Source organism: Pseudopipra pipra, chromosome 8, assembly GCF_036250125.1.
Source record: "Pseudopipra pipra isolate bDixPip1 chromosome 8, bDixPip1.hap1, whole genome shotgun sequence".
Classification (NCBI taxonomy): domain Eukaryota; kingdom Metazoa; phylum Chordata; class Aves; order Passeriformes; family Pipridae; genus Pseudopipra; species Pseudopipra pipra.
This window is the reverse complement of record NC_087556.1, coordinates 7,778,700-7,799,721: the sequence shown is the minus strand read 5'-3', so window position 1 is coordinate 7,799,721 and position 21,022 is coordinate 7,778,700. Positions and strand designations below refer to the sequence as shown.

General features: G+C 40.9%; 1 protein-coding gene and 1 long non-coding RNA gene across 10 annotated transcripts in view; one reads left to right on the top strand and one right to left on the bottom strand.

Annotated features, from left to right (window-relative positions):
* CCSER2 (coiled-coil serine rich protein 2) overlaps positions 1-8,784 on the bottom strand; it is a 65,979-nt gene extending 57,195 nt beyond the window's left edge. For 6 of the 9 annotated variants that reach the window (XR_010432241.1, XM_064662432.1, XM_064662434.1 and 3 more), the window contains exons 1-2: positions 8,679-8,783; positions 7,599-7,783 (exon numbers count right to left, since the gene is read on the bottom strand). The gene's annotated coding sequence lies outside the window, so the exon portion shown is untranslated. Of the gene's footprint in view, positions 1-7,598; positions 7,784-8,678 lie in introns of all 9 variants that reach the window. The other 3 variants (XM_064662435.1, XM_064662439.1, XM_064662433.1) reach the window with 2 other exon arrangements.
* Positions 8,785-8,869: 85 nt separating this feature from the next.
* On the top strand, positions 8,870-14,278 carry LOC135417856 (uncharacterized). Its single transcript, XR_010432242.1, has 4 exons — positions 8,870-9,107; positions 9,369-9,495; positions 13,051-13,121; positions 13,909-14,278. It is a non-coding gene; the product is annotated as an uncharacterized LOC135417856 (long non-coding RNA).
* Positions 14,279-21,022: the final 6,744 nt, after the last annotated feature.

Here is a 21,022-nt window from a genome sequence, read left to right as displayed (position 1 = left end):
AACAGATGCAGCAAAAGGCTTCTTTATCACCTACTTAAGAACACTGCAAGATGAGGAGCACGGCTGCAAATCAGTTGTAGCTTTAAGAGAATCATGGGAGCTCAGCAGAATGCAAAAAACTGGCAGATCTGCCCAGCAAACAACTGCTCTGAGCAGGACAAGCATTGGGGAATCAAGGATCATGAGTCCTGAGGAAGTTTTGCATGCTGTACGAATTACATTGAATCAGAATGCAACTAGAAGTTCTGATGGCTCCAAGACAGAACTCTGAGTATTCACAACTGTCATATATTTTATGTTGTTTACCCAGCACAGACCAGTTTCAGCTCAGTCAAAAACGCCACTACTTCTCAACTGCAAGATCCAATAAAATTTACCAGCTCTGCAGTAAAATCCTCCAACCCTGCCTTACTCCTCCTCTCTTCGGTTTCTCCAAAACACCTCTCATCTTGAATCAATGCCCAATGCTTTATGTAGGCATCCATGAATTTTAGCCTCTCTCCCTTTCCTATGTCCAAGCTGCAGTGGTTAACACCAGCTTCCTTGACAGTCTGCTTTCTGAAGGTACCATTGCCACGAAGCATGGCAAGAAATTCCAAGACAGTGCTTATTGTTCTATTTCTCTGCAATCACCTTGTTCTTCTGTGTCTGAAGTTGTGAGATTCTGTTTTCAGATCTCAAGACAGCTTAGAGGCAAGTCCTTCTCTATTCTTCCTCCCTCAAGCTTATGATGTTCTATCCACTTGTAAGGGTAGATCTATCAAACACCAAGCAAACCAGTCATCCAAGCTGCTCTTGTGCTGAATTTTACTTACTGTCAGTCAGAATGCACTAGGACAAAGAACATGATAATGAGTAGAGATAAAGGGAGAAGAAAATAAGAAATATGTCATGAAGAGATTGAGATTTCTATATTTCTAACACTGAACAATATCTTCAGTCAATACAGCAAAAAATATGACATCTCTTGCCATCTTTAAAGGCATTGTTCAGATTCATCAGAACAGGGTTTCTTAATGCTTTGTAAGGCAAGAGGACACAAGCACTTACTGGAGAAAAAGAAATAGCAAAATGCAGCTCTGTTTTGTAGAAGAAAGCTACCAAAATACTTCCAGAATAAAAAACTCTGCTCACATCCCTAAGGGCCACACTCTCAATTCACTCTGCCATTAATGCTCTTTACACTGAGCACCTCAAGGAAGCAAAAAAGAGCTAAGTGCTATCTGCACAGACCTGTATGCTTTCTAATCATTTGCCCATTTGTGCTTTGCATATTAGCAAAACAGAGACTAAACATTTTAAACCCCAAATCTTTACATCAAGCGTTACCAAAAGGTTGAAACCAAACAGGATATGAGCTATCATAAACTCCTTAAGACTTTATTGAAAAAATGTCATATAAATTTTATCTGCAAGACAGCCGTCAAGGTCCAGATGCTTCACCAGCTGCAGCAAGGAGCAGCTTCAGCACAAAGAAAAGGAGATGGAAGATGATACCTGGGGGTAGGGTTATATTACTCCCAATAAAATAGAATATCAGAGTCTGCAAAAAGGAAGAAAGAGAATTAAAAGTGCACTTTCGCATTCCTCATAAATGTTACTGCAGATTATTATAGTTCATTCATAAATAGACATGAAGTGAAATGACAGTTTCTTCTGCATTAGAAAATGACAATGAAGCTTAACTGTTCTCAGGGACAGAGGTCAGCCAGCAACTGGAATAAACCACTGGAGAGGCACCACTCCCCTCTGAAGCTGCTATTCATCTGATGCATCCTCTTTGAGGAAGTCTTCAATTCCCTTCTTCAAAAGGTCTTGTTAAACCTGGGCTACCAAAGTCAACTCTGTACCTGCACATATAAACACCACATGGTCCCTGCATGACCAACTCCAAAACACACGACCCAAAACACAGTGTGGCTGTCACTGGAAACCCAAAGGACACAAGGTGCAGCTGACAGAGCACTGCATTAGGTGTGCTGATCCTGAGAACACCACAAGAGGTGGGCGGGATACATTGTAATCTATCAGAAACAACTGACATCCACTGACATAGTCATGACAAGTATCTAGCTCCAGTGATGAAACATGGCTGTTAAAGGGAATTAAATTATGTGGATTACTTCATTTGTTACGTTACACAACAAACAGCCTTCTGTGAACTGAACCAATTCAAGAGATTCAATCTCAGTGAGCAAGTCAAGCTTCCTCAGTAGGGTTGCTTAAAAGCTCTTAAACTGCAAAAGACACATTGTTCTCAACATCTTTGCTGGAGAGACACAAAGAGCCTTTATTTGCTTCAACTCTTTGATGACACTTTAAATTGTTACCAAATTTGCAAGGATAATAAACAGAAAGGGGAAAAACCAAAGTGAGGACAGACAGACAGTACCTGCCTGCCTGACAGATCTAATGCCCTGCAACCTAAAGACAAAGTCACTCGGCTACAAAGAAGCAAAAAACTATTCTGTTACTCAAGCATTTCCCACCACCACAAAAAAACCCCCAAACAAACATACTATAAAGCACATCTATATCTAGGTTCCTCTCCTCTGCTGTCTTAACACTCCCTTGTATTTGGCAAGATTTCTGTGGCAAAATAAGCCACAATTGTGTACATGTCTCTGTGTGTGTACCTACGTATTGGAAAGACTCTGATCTCTCCCATCAAAGTCTTATTTCTAAGGTTTCTCAAACAGATCCCTGATTTTTGGCATTCCTACATGGCTAATAAGGTAGAAGGCAGTCAGAAAGATATCTTTCAGAACAATTTTAAAGGTGACACTCCTTGTTTATATCATAAAGGCAAATTAAATTTTATGCTGTGGTTAAGACTTACTGCAAAACCCTAAACATCAACTGCAGTCTAGAATTAAAGCTTTCTACAAGTGAAATGGTGGATGTCGATCCCTCCTTTCAAAAATTTTGTGATTGTGTCAGCACCAAAGCAACTGAGAGCAGAAACAGGCCACTGCTTTTGCTGATGGTATTAGTCCTTCAGCAATAGCATTTCACATTGGTAACTTAATCTGCCTTGTAAGAATAAATCCAGAAAGATCACATCTGTCTGAAAAGCAATGTCATACTGCAAACCAGCAAGAATCACCTGCTGTTCTCTGGCAAATATTTCACATAACAACAGAGGAGCATCCTTTTTTTCCTCAGCACTACCCACTGTCACCAAATGATTCCAACACACCATTCCCACCTCTAAGTCTCCTTGGAAAGACTTCACTATTGATTCAGTAATACTCTCCAGTCAGCTTCCAGTTACCATTTTCTGCTACTTATGTACCTGGAGCAGGATTTTCTTGCTGATAAGAACAGGCAGGCTGAAAGCCCAGTGAAACTTGGAATGGAACTAATTTTAACTGGAAATATCCCTTCTAGACTGCCATCTTGTCCATCCTACCCCTCTAGTTTGTTTATTCAACTGATGCATCTTCTCCATGGAAAAACATTGAGATGCCTTGAGCTAGAACATCTTACAGTGGTACAAACAGATATTTTTCAGTATGTATTTTGTAATGATTAAATAATGACTAATGACAGAAACAATACTGCCTGTCTGAACCACTGCTGAACAGTTTATCTATGTGGCTATTTAAAGATTAAGAATTTCCATTAGTTTAAATCTGCAAGGAGGCTGTCCTTTCCACCAATATAAAAGCATTTCTCCCCCTGCAGCCACACATGATCATTCTTTCTCCTCCTGCCTAAGAATTATAGTTATAGGTTAAGCTGAATGACAAGTGGAATAATTGGGGGAGACTGCATGTAATTCATAGAGCCACTGCTACTGAGATATCTTCCATAAGCTTGAAGAGGTTCACAGGTAATAAGTGAGCAAGATTAGATAAGATGAACCAGAAGGAAGACAGAAGAAAATAGTTCTGAGATCTTCTTTTCTACATACTGCCAATGCTATTTCAGCATAGTTTAGCTTTTTACATAAGATCATAATCTTCAGGCAAGAACATGTCAACACATAGCTACATATCTAAAAAAAAAAATAAATCATACTGTTAAGTCAGCCACTGCTGGATTAAAAAAAATACTAGAAAAAGGACTGCCAAAGAAAATCTTCAACACTACTATCATGAAAGATAGACAGTGAATCCTGGATAAGCTGGAAATATTATACAAATCCTGATATTTCCCTAGGTTTGGATCATGACACTTCAATGCCCAGATTCAATTCTCCATATAGTTCTGACAGTCAATTTTATTTTAAAGGTGAGGAATACAAAAATCCCATTGTCTCCTAGGGTAGCCTTAAAAAAAAAAAATGTACCAGGGAAGGGATGATCAGAGCAAATATTCAATGTGCCTTCCTCAACATTCAGCTGCTTTCAATTCATAGGATTTCTTGAATTTGATGCAGCTTGTTTAGGAACCCTCCACAGATCTCTTGTCCACTATCTTATGTAACCTGTCCTTGAGCCCCTAAACTTTCCATCCATGACTGCCTTAAGCAAGGAGTTCCAGAGCCCTACTAGTAATTCTTTTAAAGGTTATTTCACTGTCTTGCACAGATTCCCAAGGAAAACTACTAAAACTACTTGTAAACTCCCTGCATTGCAAGGAAGGGCCACTGATTTCTGCTCTCCTTGCTAACAAACACAGCAGTTTGTTTCACATCCACGTGCTTTCAAGAAGATCCTGTATTATTTGAAGTTTGACTTCTCTTTAACATCCACCCTTAACCAAAAAATACTGCTGTATTACAGCTTTCAGTTGAAACTTGTTAATTTTTGAACCACATGTTCTAACTATCATTTTCTTGCTATTGAATTTAATTTCATTAGTGTTAGACACATCCAGCTTCTGGCTAATGCACTGCTATAAATCAGTTCCCAATCTCAAAACCAAACTCCCTAAAAATATTTGAGTACCAAACAACTTGTCATAACAAACACCACTATGTTTTTCCCACAGACTGGCAGCCTGTATTTTGTGTTTTCCTACCGATTTTCTGATACAGAGCTATCCTGGAATGTACCCACCGAGGTCAGTTTCCTGGGAAAAAAAAAGATTCTCCAAGAAACCGACACTTGTAACTTCAGTTACCAGTGACAGTTTGTCCACAGGATTAGTTTCAGAGTTACTCATCTATGCTTATTGTTTCCTAAAATTTACAGGAAGGTGATAAATATAATTTGTTTTGGCTAATCAAGATCTCAAATTTAGTCATTGTAAAGTTTTATTTTTATAAATTACCATTTCAGAATGCTTTCATGGTTAAAAGATCAGTTTTTTCTCTTTTTAACTCCGTTGATGGACAAGGCTATGCAGGTTGAAAGACAGTGGCAGGAGACTTGAGGAGAGGAGCACAAACAGCAGCAGCTTGGGCCTTGCCAAATTCCCACCTATGCAAGTCTGCCTTACTGAGATGAAAAAAAGCCATAGCATCCCCCAACTCATCAAAACTATATATCAACATGTCTACGTGATAATTTTAACATATAAGACCAAAAAAATGCATTTAAATAAAGCCTATCTTTAACACAATTTACAAAAAAACGAGTCGGTTTTGTATCATAGTAATCCACATTGTAGTGACAATCTCTGTATCTATCTAGAAGAGATTCTTGAGTGTCCAGCTTAAAATACAAGGTATTTTTAAGTAAAAAGAAACCAGGATTTTCAGTTCTCCCTGGATGCTTCCCCTGTGCTGTGTGTGTCACAAGCCACCTGGGCTGATTAGCCTAAAAGCACAGAATTTCTTTGGCTTCAGGGAATAAATTATTTGCAATTTAAGGGTTATTCCTGATCTATACTTGTTCAACCACCTCATCAAAGCAAATCCTTATCAGCCACTTCCTCTGGCTAAGAAGCCAAGCCTCCCTGCAGCGAGAGCCTTGCCAACACTGCCACACGATCGAGGCCATTAAAATGCACTCTGCAGAGCAGGACCTCAGCTCAGCACAAAGTGCTCATACAAAAAGTCATTTTACTGAGAACTTGTGACATCAGTTCCCCATGTGACCAGGGCTAAGCACTCCCACCCTGAGAAGACTTTCTTCCTTCAATTACTTTAGGATATTATCAGCAGAACTGCTGCAGCTGAGATCTTCCTTTTAGGACAGAGAAGAGCTAGTGAGCAAAGTCCAGATCTCTGCAAATCCAGCTACTTTTGATCAAGGAGGAAACAACATTCTCAGAATGTCTTCCAAAATGCACCTATTTGATAGCAGTTTAAGAGTGAACTGGAGTATGTGTCCCAAAGCTATGAAGAAATGCAAAGACCTGTCTTGCCCAGCTAAACTTCAACTTTGGGATAATTATTTTACTGCTGTTGGGATTTTACTGTAACATACATGTGTTCAGGTATCCAGAGATTTACATAAGCTATTTTTTATTGCTCCAATTGAAACACAATACAGGATTTTAAACCTAATTATCGAAAGCGCCATTAGTATTTTGATCTCCTTAGTGTTCCTGTTGGCATGGAACTCAACCCTGCCTGAAAGCTTCTAATTAAGAAGATGGTGCTGCTGTTTACACTTCCAAATAGTGGCTAAAAGAGAACACCAAAACCACTGCTCTAACTGGCTACCTTCAGTTAGAAGAGTTCCTTCAACTCTTATCCATTTTGAGACACCAACACTTTCTAACAATTTCAGTGTTCATCTGAAGATTGATGGCATGATGGTTTTTTATCCAGAGAGCCCGTGCCAACACTTCTTACTAACTGGTTTATTCCAAATAACCAATCCCTCTTAAAGGATGATCAGGTCCAAAAGTAATGGATTTTACTCCAATAAGCTTTTACATGAACAGTTCCATTAAACAGGATTACTCATTAGTATAACAATACATTAAATGAGATCATTATGTTAATTGAGACATTTATTTTTCCTGTATTCATATACAGGAAATTATTGCTTCAGTTCAAAAACACGAGGTGTTACAGTGGTCAAAAATATTAAATATAAAGTCTTCTAAACCTGAAACATTTCTACAGTTTCAACAGCTTTAGTTAGAAGACAATACTGGGCAGCTTTTGGAGCCCAAACAGTGATATTTCAATAATGAAAAGTACTGTCCATGAGGAAAAATTAAACTTTGACTTTAAAATTAATTTTTCTACACTAAGTTGTAATTCACATAAATCCTTAACATTTAGGTAGCTGGTTATTACTAATGTTCATTTGTTTGGCAATCACTCTTCAGCTTGGAGGCATTTAATTCAAAATGGGCCTGAGTTATGTGATCATTATATACATGAGAAAACATCTGGCAATTTTCAGTCAGTATCACCAAACAATGTAAATATTTACTGCCTCACACTAACCTGATGAAGAGTTTTTTATTTCTGATTTCCTCAAACATGAAACTTTTAAAGTTTCAGAGAATATGTAAAGTGGTTCTCAACTATAAAAATGTAACAAAATGAGACCTTACGTCCAACTTCACTTCATTTTTAATACCTTCATAACCTCCGCATCAAACTGAGGCTCAAAGCCCGCAGACACTAAATCCAAACCTGCTAAAAAAACGAAGTACAGACCCTACAAGTTGAACCAAAACCCCTGAGAAGTGGTTAACATCTTTACACGGCGTACCAGACGGAGAACCAGATCGACAATCCTTACCTTAATTTGTTGTCTGGCCTGGACACTAACACTCTGCTACAGCACAAAGTTCCCATGCAGTTTTGCTTTCTTTAACCGAAGATAAACAGTTCGACCTCCTCCAGCTCAAAGTTAAAGGCTGAGGTTGCCTACGTTTCATTGTGTGCCAAAGTACATCTGACAGAACGCGATGTGAACAGCAGGCTCTGGGTGACGAAAGCAGAGTCTCAGTGTCATTAAAGCGAAATCACCACAACGTACACAACACCCCCTCGGTACAAACCTGAACAGCTAAACTGGATACTCCACCATTATTATTATTATTATTATTATTTTCCACCGTTACTATCCTTTTTTATTTCGCTGTTGCCATTGAACAACCACACACTGGGTACTTTTGCTCCTTCCCCTTTTCGGAGACGCAAAACCTCGAGATACACAACCTCGAGATACACAACCTCGAGATACACAACCTCGAGATACACAACCTCGAGATACACAACCTCGAGATACACAACCTCGAGATACACAACCTCGAGATACACAACCTCGAGATACACAACCTCGAGATACACAACCTCGAGATACACAACCTCGAGATACACAACCTCGAGATACACAACCTCGAGATACACAACCTCGAGATACACAACCCCGAGCCACCAGACCTTCGGGGCTCGCAGCAGCTGTTCCTGCAGGTGCGTGTCACCCAACACGCACCCAATTAAAGGACGCACAAACCTCCGCGGGGCCGGCACCGAGGGCGCTCCCCGGGCCCGCCGGGACACCCGGCGGGCCGTGACACCCGGCGGGCCGTGACACCCGGCGGGCCGTGACACCCGGCGGGCCGTGACACCCGGCGGGCCGTGAAACCCAGTGGGCCGTGACACCCGGCGGGCCGGGGGCGAGCGCTGCGGCCGCGGGGACGCGCAGGGGGGGGACGCTCAGGAGGCCGCCCCGCCCGCTCCCGCCCTTCCCCAGCCCCCGCGGCCGCCGCTGCTGCAGCATCCCCGGCCCGGCCGCGACTCCCGCACCGCAGCAGGGCAGCAGCCGCGCCCCGCAGGCGAACAGCCCCCGGTGAGGGGCCAGCCCCACACTCACCGCCGCCCTACCGCCTCCTCGGGCAGGGCCGCTCCGCGCCCCGATGCCGCCGGCCCCGCCCGGCCCGGCCCGCGCAGGGAGGGGCGCAGCGAGGCGGGGACACGCAGCCGCCCCTCGGCCGCCCTGACGTCAGCGCGGCCGCCCCGCCCCGCCCGCGCGGAGCCGCCCCGCCCATGGCCGCTGAGCCCTCAGCGTGCCCGCCGCCCGGGCAGCCCCCGCCTGCCCCTGTGCCAGCCCGCCCGAGCCATCACCGAGCCCGCCGGCGCGGCCGAGGGCAAGCGAGCGGGCCTGCGGGTGTGCCGGCCCTGCGGCAGGGAATCATCGAGTCATCGGGGCTGGAAGAGACCTTTAAGGTCGTCCAGTCCGACCGTCAGCCCAGAACTACCGCTGTGACCCCCTGAAACACTAAACCACGTCACCCAGCGCCAGGTCCAGGCACCGTTGTAATAACAGCAGGGTTGTGGGTTTGATCCCCTCACGGGCCATTCATTTAGGAGCTGGACTCGATGATTTTTGTGGGTCCCTTCCAACTCAGAATATTCTGAGAAACCTCCAGGGACGGTGACGCCACCACCTCCCTGGGCAACTATTCCAGTGCCTGAACACCCAAACAGTGAAATATTTTTTTTTTAATATATAACCTTGATCTCCCCCGTCTCAGCTTAAGGCCGTTTCCTCTTGTCTCTGCAGGCACAGCAGAAGAGACCGGCCCCCACCTCACTGCAACCTCCTGTAGGTGGTCGTGAAGAGTGATGAGGTCGCCCCTGAGCCTTCTTGAGACTAAACAACCCCAGCTGCCTTAGCCCTTTCTCACAAGGTGTGTTTTTAAACCTTTCACGTGCCTTGTTGCCCTTTACTGGACTCGCTCCAGGACCTCAATGTCCTTTTAAAGTGAGGAGCCCAAAGCTGAACTGAGCACTCGAGGTGCAGCCTCAGCAATGCCAAGCACAGGGGGGTGATCAGTGCCCTGGTCCTGCTGCCCACACTGCAACAGAGAGCACTCGCAGGGGAAAGGCCTCACAGATGACTCAGCTACATGGAAATCCCGATGGACTCTTGCAGTCAACCACGGGAGACCAGGCTTTCTCCATGCTGGTGCTCACAGAATGAACTGAGACTTCAATTTCCTTGAATTTTCTGCCTGTGCTGGGAATTAGAAGGCACTGACAGAAGGTTCAGGAAGTTCCATGCTGGTGGTTACATTAGATGGATCAGGGTGGTTTCACTGAATCCCTGTTTAACACCCCACTGGGGCCTGTATTTCTGCACCTCCCCCAATTTGGGACCTTCATGTTTGTGTTGTCACAGCATTTCAGCGTCTGTATCGCTGTGCCTCAACTTCAGGGATTCAAAGTTTCTTTTCTTTCAAAAGTTTTTTCTCTCAAAAATTTGTCTAAGTTTTTACCTGCCTGCTTCTCCAGGCCTCCCAGAAGGGAGGAAGACAAGCAGTAGCTTCAAGCTACATTTGTGCAGGAAAAAAACAACACCCTGTAATCGATAAGCATCGTTCACCACAGCCTCCTCACTAGAAACTAGGCACATGCCAGCACAGGCACTGCAAGTGCCTCCTCATCTTTCTAGACACAGGGCATGAAGACACCAGTACATTTGCCCCATAGGCAGCAGAAAGACCTTTTAGAAAAAACAAGGAACAAGAACTGAAGCTTTTGTATGTCTTTTTGCCTAAAGTGTACCAGCCACACTAATGCATTTATTCTTAGAACAGTCTGAAGCATAATGACTCCCCTGTGGTACAGGAAGGAGAGAAGAAAAAAAGGCAAGCAGAGAGATTAAATCTCTTGCTCAAAGCCGAAGAGATAGCAAAGCCAGGAAATGAACTCAGATTTCCTCAGTCGGGCATCAGTGCTTTAACCACACAATCGTCCTTTCTTGCAGTCCTTCTCAGCTTCTGAGCATCAACTGCACTAGCATAGGTTTGATTTTTCTCTACTTTGTTCATCAAAATGACTTCACTGTTCCCACTGAAATTTCCTCCAACTAACTTCTTCTCTATTTCCTTCCCAAAAGTAAAAGTAATTATATTACAGACTCACTTAGGGGGTGAAATGATATTACAGATTCACTATGAGAGTCTTAAATTTCCCACTGCCTTTCTGTAGGCACTGGCAGGTGTTTCTTCAATGCCAACACTTGAACATCAGCTCACAAAGCAATTGAGCAGCTTCTATGTGCATCTCTGAGGCAGGTACCCAAAGGCACAGTGGAGGAGATCAAGGAACAAAGATCAGGGAACTGGGAACAGTTGTAACCAGCGCAAAGGAGGCACATAAACTGTGTGTGCTGACCTGGAAGTGGTGGTATAACTCATATTTTATTATCCGGAAATGATTATGAAACAGAACTCTGAAAGCAAAGTAGATACATAAAAGAAGAAAACACCTAGAGATATTTTAGGACAGATTTGAGAACCTCCTCTATTTGTTTAGACACAGAACAGATTTTCACATGTTTATATAGGCTCTTCAGATTAAGATCCAGTCTTGAAGCAGAATTCATAGTTTTTGAAAATTAACTTCAAAAAAGGGAAGCATTACATACACAACTCCAGCCTCTGACTCAGAAGATAGTGTTAACCCTCCTACTGACAGACTGCAAACTGAGATCTAGCCATGATCAAGTGCAGTATCTTTTCTTGCCAGTTTAATATTTGATGTCTTCAGCTTGAGGTTTTCACCTTGCATTGATTTTATATTGAATTGATTTAAATGGACCTTATATTATGCTGGGAGATGGACTAGAAGCTTATTATCCCCTTCACTCACTGGCATTGTGCTTCTTCCAAAACCCAGAGACAGAGCAGAGGGTAACACCAAGCACCAACCACACCAGCTGCACTGCTGGATGTGCAGTTATTGATGTTCACATGAATATTCTCCTTGGGGGTCTAGGTGGACTTTTGATTAAATATATGACAGTACATGAAGTTGGTTAGGGGTTGAAATTGTTCATTTCAAAATACCTCATGATTCTGTAAAATTTATTCATCGACAGGTATCAAAAAATGAACTGTCAGCTGCCTTCTTAACCTTGTCTCTACCAATAATTCTTTCATTAAGGAACACATCCTTTATATTTTCCAAGTTTTATTTTGACACTAAGGAGTCACTGTCTCCAGACTTACCTATTTAGTTTGCAACTTCTTATACTTTTTAAACTAGACAGGTAACTTCATTTTTGTACTACCTTAAAAATTATGTACTAAAATTAATATTTCAAGTTGATGAGCTTGTTTGCTGAGATAATAAAGAAGGAAAACAATGGGCTAATGTCACATGCAGAAATACTTACATGAGTGTGTTCAGATGTGTGTATATGTATTATTTACATGCATGGTGTCCACAGGTAACTAAACTTTGTAGCATTCTGCAATAAATAATTGTATAAGAATAAAATAACTAATAGGAAATTCTGCTTGGTGCAAGTTGAGGTCTTTTTAGTGGTTCCCCATCACTGCATCTTCTTTTGTGTACATATGGGAAAACACAGAGATGAGCTCAAACTCATTTGGCTGAAATACACATTCACCATATCACATTTAAGACTAAGTCCTTTATTTTTCTTAGCCTTGAAAAATAATCCAAATTAAGTACTTGAATATTTGATATCTTTTCAGGCCTTATTGATATCTACCACTTGCTAAATATTTAGGTAACATTTAAAGAGGGTACTATTTAAATGAAGAATTGTTCATTGCCAGTTGACAGCTGCTTTGTTATTTAAACAATTGGCTCATATGCCTACCTTGGATGTGCAAAGGCAGTGCTGCTGTATCTATGGGTTTGGTGAGTGAATGATGAACTCAGCCTTCTTATCTTATGCTGGGAAAAACAGGGAATTTACACCGGCCTAAACTGCTTTTATTCTTCGGTGGTGCTGCAGCAGAAGAAGCCTGGACCAGTTCAGTAAAATCTGCCACTGAAACCTTAGCCAGTCTTTACACCTTGCTGCTGCTGTGCCCTTTCTTCTAAGGGCTGACCATGCATGATGTTTCAAAACACGACTTTAGTCTAACTAATTTAGACCTACTTAGATCTAAATTATGTAAACAGAGTAGTTAAACTATTTAAGAAGTCTAGTTAAAGCTGCTTCTAAAATACAGGCATTTTTTTGCTCCGCGTCTTCAGGGGCCGCACTCCAACCTTTCCAAACACAGAAATGCTTTTCTAGGCAGTGAGTAAAATCACGTTGCACATTTCTAAAATCCAGATGCTCTCTCTTTCATTTATTTTTAAAGCAGATAATGCTTCTTGGTCTCTAACCGTTAAAACAAATTAGGGTATTATATATTTCATGTAAGTCTGATAAGGTTTCTTCTTTATGTGTCATTGCAACTTAATTTGCATTCACATAGGCTGAAGGGCCAGAGGAATACAAATACCTAACATTTCCATTATTCAGTGGGATTTTTGAGGATTCTGAAATGTAAGTAAAAGCTCTTCTTTCAGCTTGATTTACAGCTGCAGAAATTATTTCCGTCTGTATAATTAGAAAATATTCTAAATCAGGCCAGATAAAAATTTTTATTGCATTTCATTACTGAAAGGTTGGCTGATAATCTCAGAACTCAAAAAATAGCCTTTTACTAGTGACATTGCTAAGGGAATTTATCTAGTGTGTTTGTGATTTTTTTCTTAGTCTGTGAAGTCATTATGGTGCACAACAAACAGCATACTTATGTTACTAATAATGGCCTCCAAATTTAACAGAATGAGAAAAGTTGACTGGAATTCCATAAAATCTCACTAGAATTCAGTAGAAACTGTGAAAATATATTTGGGATTGTATGGCTTATCTTTATGTAAACATTGTTAAAAAGGATCCTGTTTTAAATGAATGCTAATCCTAAACTGGCTAATGTGGATAATTTGTGGGTTTGCTAATTTTAATTTAATAACAATTTAAATACTACAATCCTTAAAATGTTTAATGAAGACGAAATGAAACCTTTCCTGTTTATATAGCCAGTGCCCTCCATTTTCAATATCATTACAGTATTTAATCCTGAAATTTGCAGAACTAGTAATCTTCTTATAATCAGCACAGACCAAAGTGGATAGTGGAGCAATAGAGCTATACACATTTATAAGTAAAATGTAGAAGGAAAGAAAGCCTCTAGGAAAAGAATATCTACAGGAAGAGCATCACATTTCTGTGTTTGTTTTCATTTGACTGCTCAAAGTACAACATTCATGTTGACATTCATTCACAGGGAACACTGTCTGCATCACTCACAGCTGGAAATGAAGAGCTAAATATGATTCTTTTGAGTCTTGTTCAAAAAATATTTAGAAAGCACAGGACACCTGGATGGTGTGGTGAGCAAAGATTCCTACATGCTGTTAGCTCACAGTTAAATGTGATATACAGAGTGCAGTTGTTCCTTTTTACCCTTGCTGATGAGGCTGTACCTTGAACTCACAGAGAGCTGAGACACCAGTTGGATTCTTGGCAAACTCGGTGTTACCCTCTCTGCTACGACACCCAGTCATTTCACCAGCCCTAACAATAATTTGATTATATGATGTTCCCTCAAATCTCTTTTAAATAAAATTCCTGCATTTTGTCTGCATCTGTTTCATTGTAACACTTGATATTTTGCTTTAGAATTTTAAGGAGTTACCTTTATAAGCTATAATTTTATTTCTTTAGGTACTGTTTTTACCAGTGTCAGATATTCTATAACATTGTGAGAGACTATATAAGAATCATAAAGTGATATCACAGAATGGTTTGGGTTGGAAAGGACCTTAAAGATCATCTCATTCCAACCTCCCTGCCGTGGACAGGGACACCTTCCACTAGACCACGTTGCTCCAAGCCCCACCCAGCCTGGCTTTGAACACTTCAGTGATGGAGCATTCTCTGGACAGCCTGTTCCAGTGCCTCAACACCCCCATAGTAAAAAATTTCTTCCTTATATCTAATCTAAACCTGCCCTCTTTCAGTATAAGAAACCTAAGACAGATATATATGTATTTTGTGTATAGCAAGGAGGCATTAATGATCACAATATGTCCTCTGATCAATTTAATTATCTACTTGTCAGTGCCGATGAGGAGAGGAAAGCAAACAGATCCTGCACTGTAGCTGTACTTCCCAGGGATTTTGTCCACAGCAACCTGAAATGATGAGGCTACAAATCCTCCTGGAGAGGCACAGTGACAGCTCAGTGTCTCGCCTGATAGATGCAAACCATATTCCACCTCCCTGATCTTGGCTCATCTCTCAGCCCACTCAGGAGTCCCTGCTGCCTGTGCACCACAGGACAGTCCTTGGCTGAGCAGCTGGTTTATGGAGCAGCTGGACCTTGTGCAGGATTCCAGCTTACCAGAAGCTGGCACAGGGAATACTTCCCACTTGCTCAGATGAAACGTGAATATATTTTAAGAGCAATCATACATTTTCCAAGTCTTGATTCATAGCTGAAGCAGACTGCAGGAAGGAATTGACTCAAACAAAATGATATTGTTTCCATGAATGCTACTTCAATCATGCTATTTTTTTTTTTTAGTATGCAACTAATTTGTTTAAATTAACTTAGACATTTAAAGGAAAATACAAGCAGACTGTACCAGTAGCAAACAGCAGTTTCAAAACATAGGTCAGGACTTCAAAAATAGTTTTGTCCCATGTATGTACTTGACCCTAATTTTTCATGTCTGAACATGTCAAAGCATCAGAAGATAAAAAAATGAAAGCTGAAATTCCATTACATTTGCAGTATTAAATGGCAATGAAAAAAACAGAGCTCAAAGATACAGATTAAAAGATGCAATTGCTTTTCCTCTGGGCACGTGGCAGTAACATGTGCACTGAGAAATGAGTTGACCTTATCCAAAATTATGTATGTAACCAAGCAGTAATTAATTGAATCACAGTGTTTCAGAGCTCCACAGGAACATCAAGGACAGTAACATTATATGCCCAAAATCACAGTAACTTGGAAAAATCATGAGATATTATCTCAAAAAATACCTTATAAGGCTTTTTCTTTTTTTTACTTACTCCATCACTCCTATTTTATTAACTCTAGTTACTCAGGAAAGCAATGTTTGTATATGCATGTGTGTACAAGTAAAAATATATTTCTATAAAATGCAACTTTTACATAAACCTTGATATACATGTATGTGTATATATATAAAAATAAACAAAATTGTTCTAGGTGTTGAGAATCATCTGGAGAATGCTACTGGATAATTAGATGATTGCTAGACAGCGACCCTGGGCTGTTGGAGTTACAATTTACCAGGGTCATTAGGGATTGCTCCTCCTTGTGGAGTTGAGTAGCCCAGCCTGGCTCAGGCTGGACAATAAGCCATCAATCTGTCTCCAGGGTCCTTCCTTAACACTGAATCTTTCTGGAAACTGCTTTCAAGGTCAAACAAAATTCAGTTGCAATGAGTGCTAAATACTTGATTTCCTGTCAAGCGGGAAAGCTGGATTCTCATAAAGAGAAAACAGTAACTTTATTATTACAAGCCAGTGCCTGCCTCTGATATATTGACTTCTGAAGACATTATCCCAAGAGATTCTGACAGTTTCCTGAAATACTGGCACCAGAGATTCATTCACTGCTTTGTCTAGTAAGGGTTCTGCTGTGCTTTTAAACCAGGTGTGGAAGGTGTTTTCCTCTGAGTTAGTAATTGCTATCTGTAGATAGCAACAAGTTGGAAACAGACTAAACTATTTTAGAAATGTGTGCAATAAATAATAATGCTTTCCGTGGTTGTCACAAAGCTCAAGGACGAGTTCTAAACAGCATGACTCTGGCTTTTTAATGGCTAAAAATGTGTTTTCAATCTACATTGGGAGATAGAAAATGCTGGCACACAAAAATTTACATGCAAAATCATGAGAAAAACTGCTGCTCTTTCAGTCTCACTGTCAAGATAGTTATGAGAAATATTTTGTGCTCTAGACCTCTTGAAATCAAGGAAATCCTGGTGCTCTGCAAACATGAATGTATCCTCAGAATTTGCTTTAGTAGAATCACAGAAGCTGCCAAGTTGGAAGGGACCCCCAAGGACCATCAAGTCCAACTCCTGGCCCTGGACAGGACCATTTCCAAGAGTCACACCACGTGCCTGAGGGTATGAACCAAATACTTTTTGAGGTCAGTCAGGCTTGGTGCTGTGACCATTGTCCTGGGGAGCCTGTTCCAGTGCCCAACCACCCTCTGGGTGAAGAACCCTTTCCTAATACCCAACCTAAACCTCCCCTGACACAACTTCAGGCCATTCCCTTGGGTTCTGTCACTGGTCACCACAGAGGAGAGATCAGTGCCTGCCCCTCTTCCTCCCCTCATGAAGAAGCTGTAACTGCAGTGAGGTCTCCCCTCAGTCGCCTCCAGCTGAAGAGACCAAGTGCCCTCAGCCGCTCCTCACACAGCTTCCCCCCAAGGCCCTTTACCATCTTTCTTGCCCTCCTTTGAACACTCTCTAATGGCTTAAAATCTCATATTGCAGTGACTAAAACTGCCCCAGTATTCCAGGTGAAGCCACTCCAGTGCAGAGCAGAGCAGGACAATCCCCTCCCCTGGCCGGCTGTGCCTGATGCCCCCCAGGACAGGGCTGGCCCTCCTGGCTGCCAGGGCACTGCTGACTCATATTCAACTTGCCAGTGACCAGGACCCCCAGGGTCCTTTCCGTGGCACTGCTTTCCACCATCTCATTCCCCAGTCTGTCCGTACATCCAGGGTTGCCCCATGCCAGGTGCAAAAACCGCCACTTCCCCTTGTTGAACTTCACGTGGTGGGTGATTGCCCAGACCTCTGATTTGTGGAGGTCTCTCTGCAGGGCCTTTGAGGGAGTCAACATCTCCTCCCAGTTTTGTGTCATCTGTAAATGTACTCAGTATCCCTTCCAGTCTGTTTATTTGATTGCAAAGATGTTTTAGATGTCTGTTGGTTGTTTTTCTATTTATGTTATGTTTTTAAAACACAAGGCCATTCTTTTCCAAGAACAGTGCAGTACTCTGGTAAAATGACTCTAAGTTGCAAGAAAAAGTGAGGGCAAATATTCTAGAGAATTAATCAGTAACATAATGCCTCAGTAATATATTAGCTCCTATTAAATCAGTGATATAAGCTGCTGGATTTGAATACAGTATCTATGGGGAACGAAGTATCTTGGTGAAAGGGGAATGTTTTAAATAATTCACTTACCAAAGTGACAATGGTACTACCTGAACTAAAGCTTTTCCACTGCATGCAGTGACATGTATTGTTGTATGTTTATAGGATTTAATTCCTGCTAAGACTCATGATTCTGCTGCTGTGTGAGTGACACACAGTGTTACACACCTTTGCATGGAACATAATTTTCTTGTGTTCATCAGAAAGCACTTCAGGGGAAAAAGTTTCCTTTTGGAGCCAGAACTTCTAATCATAATTAGCTCAGATGCACTGTGGTGTCCAGAGGGAAAAGGGGTTTTGAGCCATTTTTATTATAAAAAGATACCTTATTAATCCTGTGAAAATCTGCCAAGATGACAACCCGAACTGATGGGAAAATTCAGCAACTGAAATTCTCTTACTGATTCCAAAATACTTCACAAGAGAAAAATTAGATGGAAAAAAAATTTAGTGTTATATTTCTTTAGGACAGAATTCTTTACAGGTCCAATCACCTATATAAATACCTGCACCCTTCATCCCTGTAGAGGCAGTGTGAGAGTGTGCATTTAAAGTGAAGTATTTCAATACTAAAAAATAGTAATATGTGCTGCTGATGCATCTAAATCACGAGAAGTATTGCAGGCTCTAGCTAAGAGAAATGAGCCTTAGTTTTCCCTGGAACTGTCCTTCTCTTATAGTCCCAGTGAAAGGCTTTTGCTTATGGAAAGCATAGAAGCAGCTGCAGGTAAGAATATGAAGCATTATCTCTCTAGATGCAGATGACCCAGAGTGGTCCAAAGGTGGGAGAAAACAGGGGGGAATAAGAGATTAGGAAGAAGGGGAATCAGAAAATTACAAAGGAGACAGAAAAAAGTTTTCCAAATCAGAAGGTGACTCTGTTAGTAAGAGAAGAACAGGTCTCAGGAAGTATTGAAGAGAGAAGTTAAAAAAAAATAGGCCTGTCATTTTTCCCTGGAGGGGTGGAAGCCCCTACTTTGCACTCGCTCGATGATGCTTTTAATATCTGATGTGGGATTGCTCTAATGAGAGAGATAAACAAGGGTATCACTGGGGAGACACAAGTACAATCTGCAAAATTTTACACCTGAGGCCAATTTTAAGTACTTAGCTAAATATACAGTTTGCATATTCAGTGAGTGAATTAAAATGTATGTGTCGGATAGAAACATGATGGTCCTTAGATCTGCTTTCTAAATCAGTGTTTATATCAATCTCCCTTTGCCACTGAATGAATAGATGCCATTTCATGAGTGCTGGAAGTCCACTGTAGTTTCAAATGCAGAAATGCTTACCTGACAGTGTTAGTACATTAGTAACCAAGGTTACTGGCTTTTTAAAAAAGCTCAAGAAAGGATCTGCAGTCCTGTGACACTTCTAGTTCTGTCCTGCTCCTCCACGTACAAATTGTAGATTCAGTATCAACCTGAGTAGTATTTTATTTCAAATATTTTATTTTCAAATATAATTTCAATGAATTCATTCTAAACACATATTTCCTGTACATGCATGATGGATTTGGAAACATTTCCTCATAAACTTTTGGCTTAGGCACAATGAACATACAAAATTATTGCTTAAAATAATGTGCCCTCATAAATAAATTTTAAACATTAGTATTTTAGTTAAGGCTATATTGGAAGACACAATCATTTTTCCTGCATCCTCAAGAGGATTTAACAAGAAAATTATACCTAGTCTCTCACTACTGTTAGGGATCATAAAAACCACTGAGCTTCCTGCTCTCTTCCCCATGTTGTTTCCCAAAAGTATGTTGATTCCAGCTTCCATGCACCAAGAGATCCACAAGGGATCCACAGCTGATGACAGATGTCAACTCTTACAATAAAAGTTAATATGGATGAGAAACAACCCACAGATATACTGATGGTTCTTTTCAGATCTCTCCATAATTATTAATTCAACAGAGGATGATTTGAACTTCTTACAAATTTAGAAAGCTCTGATGATAAAGGTACCAGATTAAAGAAGCTGAAAACCATAATCCTGTAGTTCTACATAACTTTGAAACAGCTTTAGGGAATACATATTGCACTGCCAACATATCTCTCTTCTAAGCTAAGAAATCCTCTTCAGCATCCATGTCTAATTAGTCTCTGCCCTTTTTGCCCAAATACTAACATAAGATTCAACCTTACAAAATAAAGAGCACATGGTCACGAGACTGAAATGCTGATAACCACTAAGAATACCAGTTTCCACTGGCAGTTTGATCTCCAAGGACGGGGTTGGGACTAAAACTTACTCTGTTGCTCTTTTAATAGCCATCAGACCATATTGTCTGTCAGAAATAATACATCGCCTGCACTGAGATGTGACCCAGTTGGTGACTGTGAATTAAATCTCTCTGTGTTCCCTTTACGGCTCCTTTGAGATAAAGATCCTAATATCCATTACCTCTGTCTTTGCAGAGCATGTAATTTCATATGAAATCTACTCATTTAAAAGCTAATAATATGTTTAAGGCTCTGTATTAGATGGTCTTTGGTCACTGCCAAGAGGGAATGAAGCTGGCAGTAAAAGTTCATCCATGTGGATAGTAAACAGAAAGAATAAAACCAGATTAGAGAGAATGGGTTTTATATTTGCTCTGCAACACTGAGTTCTGTAAAATAATATATACAAGTCAGAATATATTTCCATATCAAAATGCAGTCAACTGCAGGAGATTGTATTTTAAATAGCATAGTAAATTCTGTATTGTTTAGCTTACAAATAAACAGGGGAAGAATAAGAAGGAAGGAATATACTGGAGACCTTCTGTCTACAAAGATGCTTCATTTCTTACTGAGAGGACAAAAATTATCATTATTACAGGCCCTGGTGCTTCTTGTTTGTACTTAAGAATAAAAACTAGATCCGTATTTTAGTTTTTTGTTTATTTCCATCATTCATTTTCCTGCCTCCATTTTTTACATCTATTTATAGCTATAAGAATATATATCTCATATATATTTCTATATATGATAACCTTGGCAGCCTATTCTTAGAGGAATGAATTCAAGTACTCAGTCCCAGGCTACTCAGAAACTTGGCAAAGATAAACCATTGCTGAGCCATTTCAGGCATTGCTTTTAGCTGCTTCTCAGGCAGCTTATGGAAATACTGAGACAGAGCAACTCATGTCTTGCCAATGCCCAGATTTTTAAAGAAAGAGATGGGAGAA